This window comes from Antechinus flavipes, chromosome 5 (assembly GCF_016432865.1).
Source record: "Antechinus flavipes isolate AdamAnt ecotype Samford, QLD, Australia chromosome 5, AdamAnt_v2, whole genome shotgun sequence".
NCBI classification, from domain to species: Eukaryota; Metazoa; Chordata; class Mammalia; order Dasyuromorphia; family Dasyuridae; genus Antechinus; species Antechinus flavipes.
The window spans coordinates 178,082,617-178,095,772 of record NC_067402.1 but is presented as its reverse complement, the minus strand read 5'-3'; the positions used below and the strand labels follow the sequence as shown (position 1 = coordinate 178,095,772).

General features: G+C 34.1%; 1 long non-coding RNA gene across 2 annotated transcripts in view; it reads left to right on the top strand.

The window, feature by feature from the left end:
• LOC127538863 (uncharacterized) overlaps positions 1-13,156 on the top strand; it is a 29,100-nt gene that overhangs the window by 12,637 nt on the left and 3,307 nt on the right. For both annotated transcript variants that reach the window (XR_007947770.1, XR_007947771.1), the window contains exon 2: positions 11,983-12,212. This is a non-coding gene — a long non-coding RNA (uncharacterized LOC127538863). The remainder of the gene's footprint in view (positions 1-11,982; positions 12,213-13,156) is intronic.

Genomic DNA, 13,156 nt, shown 5'->3' with positions numbered 1-13,156 from the left:
TAGAAAATGGAGTTTTACCTGAGCCCTAAAGGAAACTAGCAAATGTAACCAGAGGATAGAGTGCATTCTAGGAAGGAAGAACAATAAATATAAAAAAACCAAAAAGATATGAGATATATGAAGGAGAGAAAACAAGGTTAGTTTGACTGAATTGTGGTACATTTATCTCAATATAGAATGATGCTAAAAAAGAAGATTGAAGTTAGGGAGTGATGGATTCTAAATGCTAAATAGAAATTATATTTGATTCTTGAAGTAGCATAGAGCCACTGGAGTTTGCTGAATAAGGAATGATATAGTCAGATCTACAATTCAGAAAAACCACCTTGGTAGTTATGTGTATGTAGGTAGGAGAGAAGAGGGATTTAAAATAGGGAAGTCAATTAGCAAACTTGCAAAAATCTAGGGAAGAGGTAATGAACAACTGGTTTTACAATTGTGAATGTGTGAGTATTAGGGGCAGGTAAGTGCCAGCACTCTCTTATTTCAGTTTTGGGATGAAACGAAACACTTGAAAGTAACTGAGAAATTATATATATATATATTATACATAAATATTATATATATACAAATATACTAAGTCATTGAGCATTTAACAAAAAGAGACTATGCTTTGCTCTACTATAGTAAAAATGTACCCCCCAAAAAGATGAAGATTTATCTTCATTTTTGTAGATGAAGTCTTTTTTGCTTCTTGATTTTCATACTATATGCTTATAGGGGGAATTACTGATACAAAATTCAGTGTATTTTATAATGAGTTTCTTAGATTTTCTAGGTGAGCTCAATGAACCAGGAGTGAGAAATTCCTCCAAGTATACTTGGACTTTTAATGTTGTGTGTGAGCCTCTCTGAAACAAGGGTTACACATATGTATTCTTTTCTCCCATGGCATCATGACTTTAAAGCACAACTGGGTCTTCTTTATTGCTTTTTCTATATACATTAATGGATATAGTTCATCATCTTTGTTTTATCATTGGTGGTTTTATGCCTGCCTTTCCCCATCTCCTCCCAACTACTTGAAAAAAAAAAAAACAGTTGTGATTGCTACTACATGTCATTGGGCATATAGCATAGTCTAAAAGCTTTCTCTAGCCACACAGCCTCTACCCTAGTTCATTGCCCTTATGATCTCTTAACTGGATACTTGAAATAGTCTTTTGATTGATCTCTTTGTCTCAAGTCTCCAAACCAGCCTCTAAACTAATATTGTCCAATTCAAATAAAAACAGGGCCATTGAGCCATATGTAAGGACCCCTAGGAGCTACTTATAAACTTAGAAAATAACAAAGCAATGTAGTCACTGTTGTTCAGTTATATCCAACTCTTTATAGCTCTATTTTGAGTTTTCTTGGCAAAGATTACCATTTCATTTTCCAGTGGATTAAGGCAAATAGGTTAAATGACTTGCCCAGGGTTACACAGCTAGTAAGTGTCTGAGACCAGATTTGAAGACAGGTTTTCCTAACACTCTATCCGCTGAGCCATTTAACTACCTCAAATAAAATAAAATTATCTATGTTCTATTGTATTTTGACTTCTTTTGCTAAATATTTCTTAATTACATTTTTATCTGGTTCCTAGGACATCAAAGCAATTTTCCTAAATCTCAAGTCTGACCATGTCATCACACTATTCATTAAACTCCCTCTAATAAAAACCTCTAATATAAACTCTATTTTGGCATATAAAACTCTTCACAGCCTGAGTCCATGCTGTTTTTCCAGTTTCTCCCTCCATGCATTCCATGGTCTAGTCTTATTCTACTTGCTGTTCTTCTCACATGGCATTCCATCTTCTATCTGTGATTTTGTATAAAGCAAGGAAGAAATATTATGAATAAGAAAAAATGGCAGAGCCACAATTAGAATCATGTAAGACTTAGCAATAGCTACATTAAAAGATTGCAGGTCCTAGAACACTATATGTCTAAGAGCAAAAGAGCAAAAGAACTATATATCTAAGAACAAAAGAACTGAAAATATCATAGTCAGCAAACTTAAGCATAATCCTAAATGTAAAAAAAGGATATTCAATGAATTGCCAGACTTTCAGGATATTTTGTTTCAGATTTTGGCCATAGTATTCCTGTAAAATTCCTTTTCCTTACAGGATCTCTTTCGAATTTTTAAAATTTCTACTTTTCCCTCATGTTCTGACATTTCAAGACACTTTTCTTTAATTATTTCTTGCATTATTGTATCATTTATTTTTTTTTAATCATAGCTTTCATGTAGTCCAATTATCCTTATGTTTTCTCTTCTTGTACTCCACTTTCTAGATCAGTTGTTTTTCTCATGAGATATTTCACATTCTCTTCTATTTTTTCATTCTTTATATTGTTTTATTATTTCTTAGTCCCTTATAACTTTCCTTGCCCAATTCTAATTTTCTTTTTTTTAATTAAAGCTTTTTATTTTTAAAATGTATCCCCAAATATCATGCTGCACAAGAAAAATCAGATCAAAAAGGGAAATAATGTGAAAGAGAACAAAATGCAAGCAAAGAACAACAAAAAGAGTGAAAATACTATGAAAATGTGGTCCACATTCAATTCCCACTGTCTTCTTTCTGGATGCATATGGCTTTCTTCATTACAAGACCATTGGAACTAGTCTGAATAATATCATAGTTGACGAGAGCCATGTCCATCAGAACTCATCATTGTATAATTTTGCTGTTGTTGTTTATCATGATTTGGTTCTGCTCATTTCACCCAGCATCAGTTAATGTAAATTTCTCCAGGCCTCTCTGAAATCATCCTGCTGATCATTTCTTATAGAATGATAATATTCCATAGCATTCATATACCATAACTTGTTCAGTCATTCTCTAACTGATGGACATCCGCTCAGTTTCTAGGTTTTGCCACTACAAAAAGGGTTCCCAAAAACATTTTTGCACATGTGGATCCCTTCTCCTACTTTATGATCACTTTAGGATATAAGCTCAGTAGAAATACTGCTGGATCAAAGGGTATGCACTGTTGGATAGCCCTTTGGGCATAGTTCCAAATTGCTCTCCAGAATGGATCTATTCATAGTTCCACCAACAATATATAAATGTCCTAGTTTTCCCACACCCCTTCTAACATTCCTGATTACCTTGTCCTATCATTTTAGCCAATCTAAAAGGTGTGTACCTCAAAGTTTTCTTAATTTGCATTTCTCTGATCAATAATGATTTAGAGCACTTTTTCATGTGACTAGAAATTTTCCATCTGAAAATTGCCTATTTATGTGCTTATTGCTATCACCAATTCTAATTTTCAAGGAGTGATTTTTCTTTTTAAGATTCTGGATCTCCTTTTCTAGTTGATTGTCTTTCTTTTCATAATCTTATTTTTTTCTTGGATTGTTCTTATTTTTAATTTTTCCTCAACCTCTCACATTTGATTTTTAAAGTCTTTTAAAAGTTTTTTTTTTTTTTTTATGAATTCTTTGAGCAGGTAGAGTTATTGTTGTTTTGCTTCAGTATCTTCTTTTAAAGACCAACCCTAGCCTTCTCTACTCTCATAATAACTTTTTATAGTTGGGTTCTTTTTCCTTTACCTCCTCTTTAAAATTTTTTTTTTAAATATAGTAGATTGTTGTAAACATCACTAGTTCTGGACTGTGGAGGTTGGTTCTACTTCTGACTCTAGGTTCTCCTTTCAGGTCTCTCATCCCGCCTGGAACCTAAACCAAGAACCAGCTCTCCTCTAAGTACCCATAGTCAACAGTATTCCTGCCCCATTGTTTCTGTAGTCATTGGACAAGTGTGGATTGCTTTTCAATCTAGGGCCCTATTTTAGCAGCACAGCTTGGCCTGACTGCCGTTATCAGCAGAGGTTCCCTCAATCTTCCCCACCTCAGTTACCCAATTCCCTAAGCTGTCCTGGAGATGAAAATTCCTGTAGCTGGGACTGAGGCTGCCTCCCAACCCAGTTAACCTCAGGACTAGTCATTTTCTGTTTCAGGTAGCTAGTCAGGAGGTGTTTACCCTTCACATATCCAAAACTCTGTCCTGATATGTTTCTTTTGATTTTCTTTGGTTGTTCCATGAAGACCACTTTTCTGCCCCAACTCTTGTTTATTTTTTCCAGCTCTACATTCAACCTATGGTGCTGTTTTGTCTTGTTTGTGAAGGGGAATCTAGAGAGCGTGGTATTTTCTGACCTATTCCTACAGCTTCCCAGAATCTGCTCCAAAAATGTTTTTTTTTTCCCAACTATCCTTTATGTGACTTTCTTGTTATATACTCTGATCTTTTCTTTTCTTAAACATGTTCTGTATTTTGATTTTTCATTCAGATATCGCTTCTGCCTCAGTTAGAGATTTTCCTGTGAGTTCCGAGACATTGTAATTACATTCCTAATATTTCATTAGATATAAACTGCATTTGATAAAATCCCACAATTTAATATAAATTCCATAATGCATATATGTTATAAAATATTTTATATTTTTATAAATATGTTTATAAATGTATAAAATGTATAAAATGTTATAAAATGTTTAAAAACATATTTTATATGTTATAATATTTTATATTTTGTAACATCTATTTCACCTTTTAAAAGTGGTTAAGTGAATACTCTCAGAAAAGGAAAGGTAGGAAGAGAAATTGGTGGCTACAAAAATGATTACAATATAAACTATCACCAATAATCTCTTCTCTAATCCCAAAGGGAAAAGAATATTGAACGGGTAAGGGTATAGCCCTGTCCAGCAAGAAGAAGGGAGAAGAAAGGATCAAGTATTAGCCAGCCAACTATCAATGATGTTAAAGCTATATGAACATGTTATTTCCCCTATAAGAATGTGAGTTCCTTGTGAACAGAAATGTTCTTTATTTTTGCACTTTAGTTTCCAGTATTATGCCTATAACAGTTGTCACTTAATAAATGGTTATTTGTTGATTAATGATAATAGCAACTACAAAAACTAACCCTTCTCTTTAATTGTAAAATGATATCACATCAATGACTTCCTTAATTCTTGTAATTATGTAGACAAATGGCATGAAACATGAAAAAATTCCTAGATTAAGCAACATAAACATATTGCTCACATTTACCTTAAACAGATACTCATTGAATACTGTTTTACTTGGATCTCTTTAGGGGGAAAAGAAAGAAAATTATATAAAAAGGTCTTTGAATCTCTACAAATATTGTATTCTAACTTGTTCCCTTGCAAATTAATTTTATTTTTCCTTTAAAAATATTAAGACCATCCTAGAATTGATTGGTTCATTCATCTTGACATCATTTTCTTGTTTTCTGATTATAAAACAACCATGAGAATTTCCAAAGTCTCTCTCCACTGTCTCTTAGTGGTCAATGACAGACAATTTAGATATGAGAACTTTGTTTAGCTGAATCATCTCAGTGTCTTCATTGCCTAAATTTATTCAATTTCCTTTTCCTGTTATGACCAATTAAATTTCTCTTCATTAATTTTTGAATTACCAAGAGTATCTCATTTTGTTCTAATATCAAACACAGACTATCAAGAGACTGACCTGAATCAGGCTCAATATCAGAACATTTTCTTTAATTATGTAGGCAAGAAATCACAGTAGTGTTAGGCTTTAGGAGACACATGAAGAAATTAAGAATCCCTGCTACAGAGGGAAAATTCCTTCTAATAAAACTTCCAGCCTAGAAAAGTTATCCATGAGATATTGTGATGGAAAGATTTCCTCTCCTTCTAGCATTCATACTAAATTTTCCTTATTTACATATTTTGTTAAGTTGATAATGCATTGTTTATATCCATAGCAACACTATGCAAATATTATTTAAGGAAGAAAAGAGACAGTGAAAATTAACACTGTGTATATATATGGGGGAGGAGAGATATTGAGATGCAGGGTTAGCAACCTAATTTAATAAATACAGATTTTCAGGATTCTGTTTATGTTCTTACTTCAAAAGATTAATGTCTGAAATAAAGAGAGAAAAATACTTTTAAAGGCTCCTCTCTGTGTAGCAGATACCAGGATTGGAAAAAAACCCAAACTACCATGAGTCAAGAGAGCAAATACAGGTTGGCTTAAATCCATCTGACTCTGGTAATAGTAAAGGTCAATGGTCTTTTACTTAATAACAACTGATAATTTGTATAAACAATTACATTCTGTAGTTGACTCTCAGCATAGAGAAATGAAAAACCATGAACATTTAACTATTATGCAGTTGCACATTACAAACTTAAGTTATTCATTTTTTACCTTAAATAATAATGATTTTCGAGCAGTGTCCTTGGATCATCTATAAGTGGTCCACAGTTTGTGATAAATTGGACTACTTGGTTAGAGAATAGTGTCAATAACACTGATGTTATGGAATCAAACTTCAAATGGAAAAATAAGGTAGGTGGTGCAATAGAGTCCTGGGCCTGGAGTCAGGAAGACTCATCTTCCTAGATTCAAATCTAACCTCAGATTTTAGGCTGTGTGACTTTAGGCAAACCATTTTACTCTGTTGCCTCAGTTCCCTCTTCTATAAAATGAGCTGAAGGAGCAAATGATACACCATTCCAGTATTTTTATCAAGAAAACCCAAAATTGGGTCATGAAAAATCAGACATGATTGAAATGACTGAATAATAACAAATGAGAGGGCCTCAAGTCACAAATAGGCCCCCCAATCTTGATTATCATAAGGTGCTATTTATCAGAAGAAAGACCTAACAAACCCAGATGGATAACATAGTGTAATTTGCAATTTAATCATTTATTCATTTAACAAGCATTATTAAGTGACTACTATTTCTCTGGTACAAGGAAAACTGAGACCAAAAATCTAGCAATCTCTTCCATCAAGGATTTTAATTTGAATTGAGGTAAATAGCATGTACTCTTATAAATAAAAAAAATTTATGTGTGTGTATAATGAATACAAAGCAATTTGGGGAATCATTACTAAAAAATTAGAGATCAGAAAAAGTTTTGTGAAAGAGATATCATTTGAACTGAGCTAAGTGACAGAAATAAAGAGAGAATGCATTCCTGGCTTGAGGAGTACAGAGGAGAAAGATGTAAAATCATGTGCTAGCATAAACAAGTGAGGTAGGTAAATGGAACAGAGTATATGAGCTGTGTAATGTAGGATTAATGTGTAACACCTGGAAAAGTAACCTGAACTAGACTGTGAAAGGCTTTAAATGTCTGCCAGAGACGCTGATATTTTGTTCTAGAGATAGTTGGGAAATGCTGAAGATTTTTGACCATTTATTAAGTACTATGTAAATTCCAGGCACTATGCTAAGTGTTGGAGGTACAAAGAAAGCCAAGGACATGGTCCCTGCCCTCAAGGAACTCATAGTCCAATGGAAGAAACAAAAAAAGTGGGCGACTATATAAATACAAGATATATACAATGTAAATGAGATGTATTTTCATGCAGAAGAAACTAGTTGTGGATGGGTAAGAGACCAAAAAAGGCTTGTTACAGAAGGTGGAAACTGAGCTGATTTTTGAAGAAAGCCAGAGAAGCAAGGAGTTGAAGGTGAAAAGGAAGAGCATTCCAGTCATGGGAAAGTCAATTAAAAGATACAGGGTCATGAGATGAAGTGTCACATACTAATAATAACAATAAGACTAATTTTGAGGGATGATAATGTATGTGGAAGAGACTACAGTAAGAAAAGATTGGAAGAAACAGGTAGAGCTGAGATTATGAAAGGTTTTAAAAGCCAAATAGAGGTTTTTATATTGGATACTGGAATGGAGACCCACTGGAGTTTATTGAGTAGGGAAATGATGTGATCAGATCTGTATTCTAGAAAGATCATTTTGGTAATTGAGTGCAAGATGGACTGCAGTGAAGAAAAACTTGTAGAAGGGAAACAAACCAACAAATCTTCTTCAATAGTTCAGGTGTGAAGTGATGAGAGCCTGTACCAGAGTAGTGGTTATATTAGAGAGGAAAAAATGTACAGAAAATTTATTGTACAGAAAACTTTTATTGGGAAATGTTATTAAAGAAGTGACAAAACTTAGCAATAAACTGGATATGTGGAGTAAATATAAGTGAAGAATTGAAGACGGCACTGATGTTTTCAGCTTGGGTTACTGAATAGATTTTAGTACATTTAATAGTAATAGGGGACTCCAGAAGTAGGTCCAGTTGGAGGAAAAGATGAAGAATTCTGTTGGGAAGATGATTTTGGCAAATAAGTGGAAGACATGATATAAAATAGACTAGAAGTTATGAAACCAATTAAGACTACTTTGGTCCAATGAGAGGTGATAAAATCCTTAAGAAGGTTGGTAAGGATAGAAAAGAGGATTTGAGAGATACTATGGAAGTGGGATCATCAGTTCTTGGCAACTAATTGTATAATGAAGATCAGTGGGAATGTTTGAAACTTCAAATATTATTCTGAGTTACATAACCAGATGACTAGAAGAAGAATAAGGGCCTCAATTGAAATAGAAAGTTTGTGGCAGGAAGATAATGAGATAAATCTTATATATGTTGAGTTTTGGCAGTCAGTCATGATGTGAGATGGGAACTCAAGGGAAAGAATTGCATTTCTGAAGGTAGGGATTGCAGAAATGATAATGAAACTCACAGAAGTTGATGAGAGAAAGTATGTGGAGAGAAAAAAAAGGGGAAAAATCCTAACAAAGTTTCAGTATGAGTCAATAGTGTAAAAGCATGCCCTTAAAAGTGAGTTACAGAAGATGATTCAGCAAAGAGATTGAGGAGTAATTACACATATAGAAAAATAACAAGGAGGGAGCAGCCTAGAAAAAGTAGGTAAGGGAAAAAGGTAATCAAGAGAATAAAAAAATCAGGGAATTCAAGAAAGATTAGAAAAAAGTCATTGGATTTAATAATTAAAGATCTTTGGTAATCTGAATCACCTGAGTGATGCAGTCAGAAACAAGATTATAAGAGGTTAAGAAGTGATTTGGGGGTGATGAAATAGAACTACATACAGGGCTGTTTTTTGTTTGTTTTAAATTTGGCTTAAATGGAGAAGAAATATAGGATAATAGCTTGAGGAAATGCCAAGGCAAGTAAAAGTTTTACAAATATGGAAGAGACCTAGACATATTTGTAGGTATTGGGGAAGAGCCAAATATATAAGGAGAGATCTAAATGGTGTGTGTGTGTGTGTGTGTGTGTGTGTGTGTGTGTGTGTGGTGTGTGTGTGTGTGTGTGTGGTGTGTAAGAGGGCAGAGTTAGAAAGATGATCCAATGATCAGAGTCCTGAAGAGAAGGCACAAATAGAGTGGTTGATCATGGTAATAGGGGACACAAGAATAGAGAGGAAATTAAAATGAATGAGGAGGAGGAAAAAAACTATGAAAGCAATTTTAGGGGAAATTTGGGATAATTTGAAGAATAATTTCTTACAAAGAACAAAAAAGAGAAGTATTCAAACTGAAGAATTTGTAAGTAGTTCCTATGAAAGAAAAGGAAGACTTAAGGATAATATATTTGGGAAGTCAAGTTAAAATGAAACAGTAATAAGACAAAGTAAGAAGCTAATAAGATAATAAGAAAGATAATTATGACTGTCAAGAAATTGTCATGGTACTGACAAGAAGCCAAGAAGGTGACTTGTGAGCACCCTCAATCTGAAAGACAAAGATTAAGTATCTCATTCATTAAGTATTGGTTCCCAGTGACATATGGAGTGTGAAGCTAATTAAGTTAGTTAACATATGGAAAATGTTTTGTAAACCTGAAATCAGTGTATAAATGTTAAGGGTGATAATGATGGTCATGGTCATGGTCATAGTCATGGTGATGCTTATATTCTTGAAATGGCCTAATTGGTCTCCTTGTCTCAGGTCTTTTCCTACTTCTCATGACCACCAAAGTGATTTTCCTAAGGTGTGTATATCTTATGTCATTTCACTTCACAATAAACTCCACCGGGGGGAATCCCAGCAATTCATCTTCTTCAATCTAAGGCAGACAGGGAAGATCCAATGGTCTTTTGTATTTATGTTCAATTTAGACTCAGCAATCAATTAAAGCCTTTGCTCATCAGACAGCAGAGAATAAATTGTACTTAGAGCACCTACTTAAGGTCTAAAGTGCATGTGACAAGTTTGCTTTAGGTAGAGTATGAACATGACACTGTGCATGTTCAAAACAAAAGGAATTTTATTGGTTAGTTATGTAATATGTCCCCCATTACATAGCCAAGACAGAGAGTCCCCAAGACTAGTCAAAATAGGTGGTAAATATTTACTTGTGATGATGTATATAAAAATGATATTACCAGAAGTGACCCAAAGTGAGAGAGAGAGAGAGAGAGAGAGAGAAAAGAAAGAGAGAGAGAGAGAGAAAGAGAAAGAGAGAAAGAGAGAGAGAGAGAGAGAGAGAGAGAGAGAGAGAGAGAGAGAGAGAGAGAGAGAGAGAGAGAGAGAGAGAGGAAAAGGATGGGGGCGGGGAAGAAGTGGGAGAGAGACAGGGAGAGTTTACCATTGCTGTTCATTAAAGGAAAGGAATATAAAAGTGAAAATCAGATTTAAGAAATAGATGATTTTAAAACGTGACCTCTGATAATGGTATTTAAATTTTTAGACCTTAGTTTAAACATAAAAATGAAAATTTCTTGGCTATATATGGAGTTCACAAAGAGATATTGAGGTATACTTTTTTTGTTTGTTTTGAAGGGTTAATAATAAAAGTCAAAAAGCCAGATTGCAGGGCTACAATGACACACACATGCACACCTATACAAGTATGTCTTTATTTGTCTCATTCTGTCTTCTCAGACCTTAACTTCTCTATTAGGAGACAAATAGAATGTTTTGTCATTAATCCTCTAGAATCATGGTTAGTCATCATACTAATAGGAGTTTCTAATTCTTCCTAAATTGTCTTTACTCTATAACTGCATTGGATATATTTTTCTCTAAATTTTTCATGTTCATGTTCATATGCTTTCTTGGATTTCTCTGAAATATTCCCCTTCATCAATTCTTACAACACAATAGTATCCCATCATATTTATTCACTATAACTTGCTTAGCCATTCCCCAATTATGGGCACCCCCTCAAATTCTCATATTTTGCTACCTCAAAAAATTATAAATAGTTTTATGCATATTAGGGCATGTTTTACTTAGAATTAATCATTCTCTTAATCTATCTTCCCTATAATCTCTTTTCTTCCCTTTTCCTTTCTATTTTTTTTTAGCTGAGGCAATTGGGATTAAATGATTTACCCAGGGTCACACAGGTAGGAGGTGTTGTATCTGAGGCATGATTTGAACTCGGGTTCTTCTGACTTCAGGGCTGGTGCTCTAAACACTGTGCCATCTCGCTACCCTGCTATTTTCTAACTGATTGAAATACATTTTTGTGTCTGGTTGTGTGTACATATCTTTCCTTCTTCAACTAATTCAGATAAGATTGGTGTTCAGTGTTAGCCACTTCCCCTCACTCCCTCCACATTTGTCTATATGTCTCTGAATGATTATACTCAGCCTTGCTGGATTGGCTGTTATTTTTCATTCTTATGAAAGACCAAAATGATGTCACTATTATAGGGTCAAAGTATAGTGTCCAACTGTGGCTAAGCAGACCTGTATTATCACACAAATAGATTATATGAACATTTGGCGTGGAAATGTTTAAATCTTCACATTTCATTTTTTTTGAGCTACTGAAATTCTGCTTTGTTCAGAGAACACACAGCACTTTCTTTGATGAGGGCATACCATATTGGGTGATCCTGTGTCATTGTTTCCCATGTCTCACAGTGAACTCCAAAGTTCTTCAGATAGACTTAAAGTATCTTTGTATTGCTTCTTCTAACTTCCATGTGAGTGCTTGCTTTGTATGAATTCTCTTTAAAATAATCTTTTAGGCAAATGAACATTTGTTCAGACAATGTGGGCAACCCACCAGAGTTGTATTCTCTGCAGTAGAGTTTGAATTTTTGGCACTTCAGCTTGAGAGAGAGCCTTGTCTTCCCAAGTGATCTTCAGAATCTTCCATTATCATATTTGTTTTCCAGGGGAACACTCCAGGTGATCAGATTTCTTGCTGTGAGATCCTCTTCTGCAATGATTCTCCTTTGTCATGTCTATTGGAATGCTGGAAAGAGGCCATCATTGGATAATCTACTTCAACAAGCTCATTTATCACATTTTTTACTGAACTCATAGATTTTGATCCCCCACAAGCTGCAGACCGCCCACCCGCCTGCCTAACAAGTTTATCAAGTGTTTTAAATAGAAAATAAAGGTAAATCTTTGTGCATGTATCTGGCATTCTAAATAACACAAAGTGGCTAGCATTCAAAAAAGAATAACAGATGAGATATGTAAAAGTTAACAGAAGGCAAAAAGTCAAAAAGGGGAATAATAGTCAATGGCTTCAACTGCACATACACAGACATATAAAGACAAAAAGTAAGATGAACTAGAATTCTTAATATAATGATGTAATTATAATTTAAAGGATGAAATTAGTGAAGGGTATAGGGCTCTAGGTGACTTATCTTTGTTTTAATGCATACAACAAGCAAAGTAGGGAGGAAGTAAAGAATTAGTAGTATTGAGTAAATATACATGTGAAAGAAAATCTAGGACCCAGAGAGGTGAAGAATTAAAAAATGTTAGGGTAAATTAATGGAAACAGAGCCGAAGTTCTAAAGGGTAAATTTAACTAAGGATAGCTACTTTTTAATCTGCTCATGTCTTAACCTTTCTGGGTTGGCACATGTTTAGAGAGATCTAGAATGACAGGAGAATGGCCTTTTGACCTAGATTTCTATAAAATCTGTTTTAGAAATATATCCATAGAAAGACACAAGGATAGGAAGAAAAAAGGAAGTAATTCAAGTAGTGGTGCGAAGAGCAAAATCCTTACTTTGTCTATGCAAATTAGACTAGATTTTCTTTAAAAGGTATTGAGACCACCCTTAAAAACTATTTGGTTCAGGATCCTAAAGGCTTAGCTTAGGTTGTTGACATGATTTCCTTGTTGTCCCCATACAAAACAGCCAAAAAGATCTTCAGACATTCCTGATGCTTAATTAGTGGTAAATAATAGATAGCTAAACCAAGAGAACTTTATTCAAATGAATCAACTCAAGGTATCCTCAAGTCTGTTCTGGTTAAATAATCTTCCTGTTTTGGCTTAGTAAATCTCCTTTTGTTAATTATTGAATGATCTCTAAATTTCCC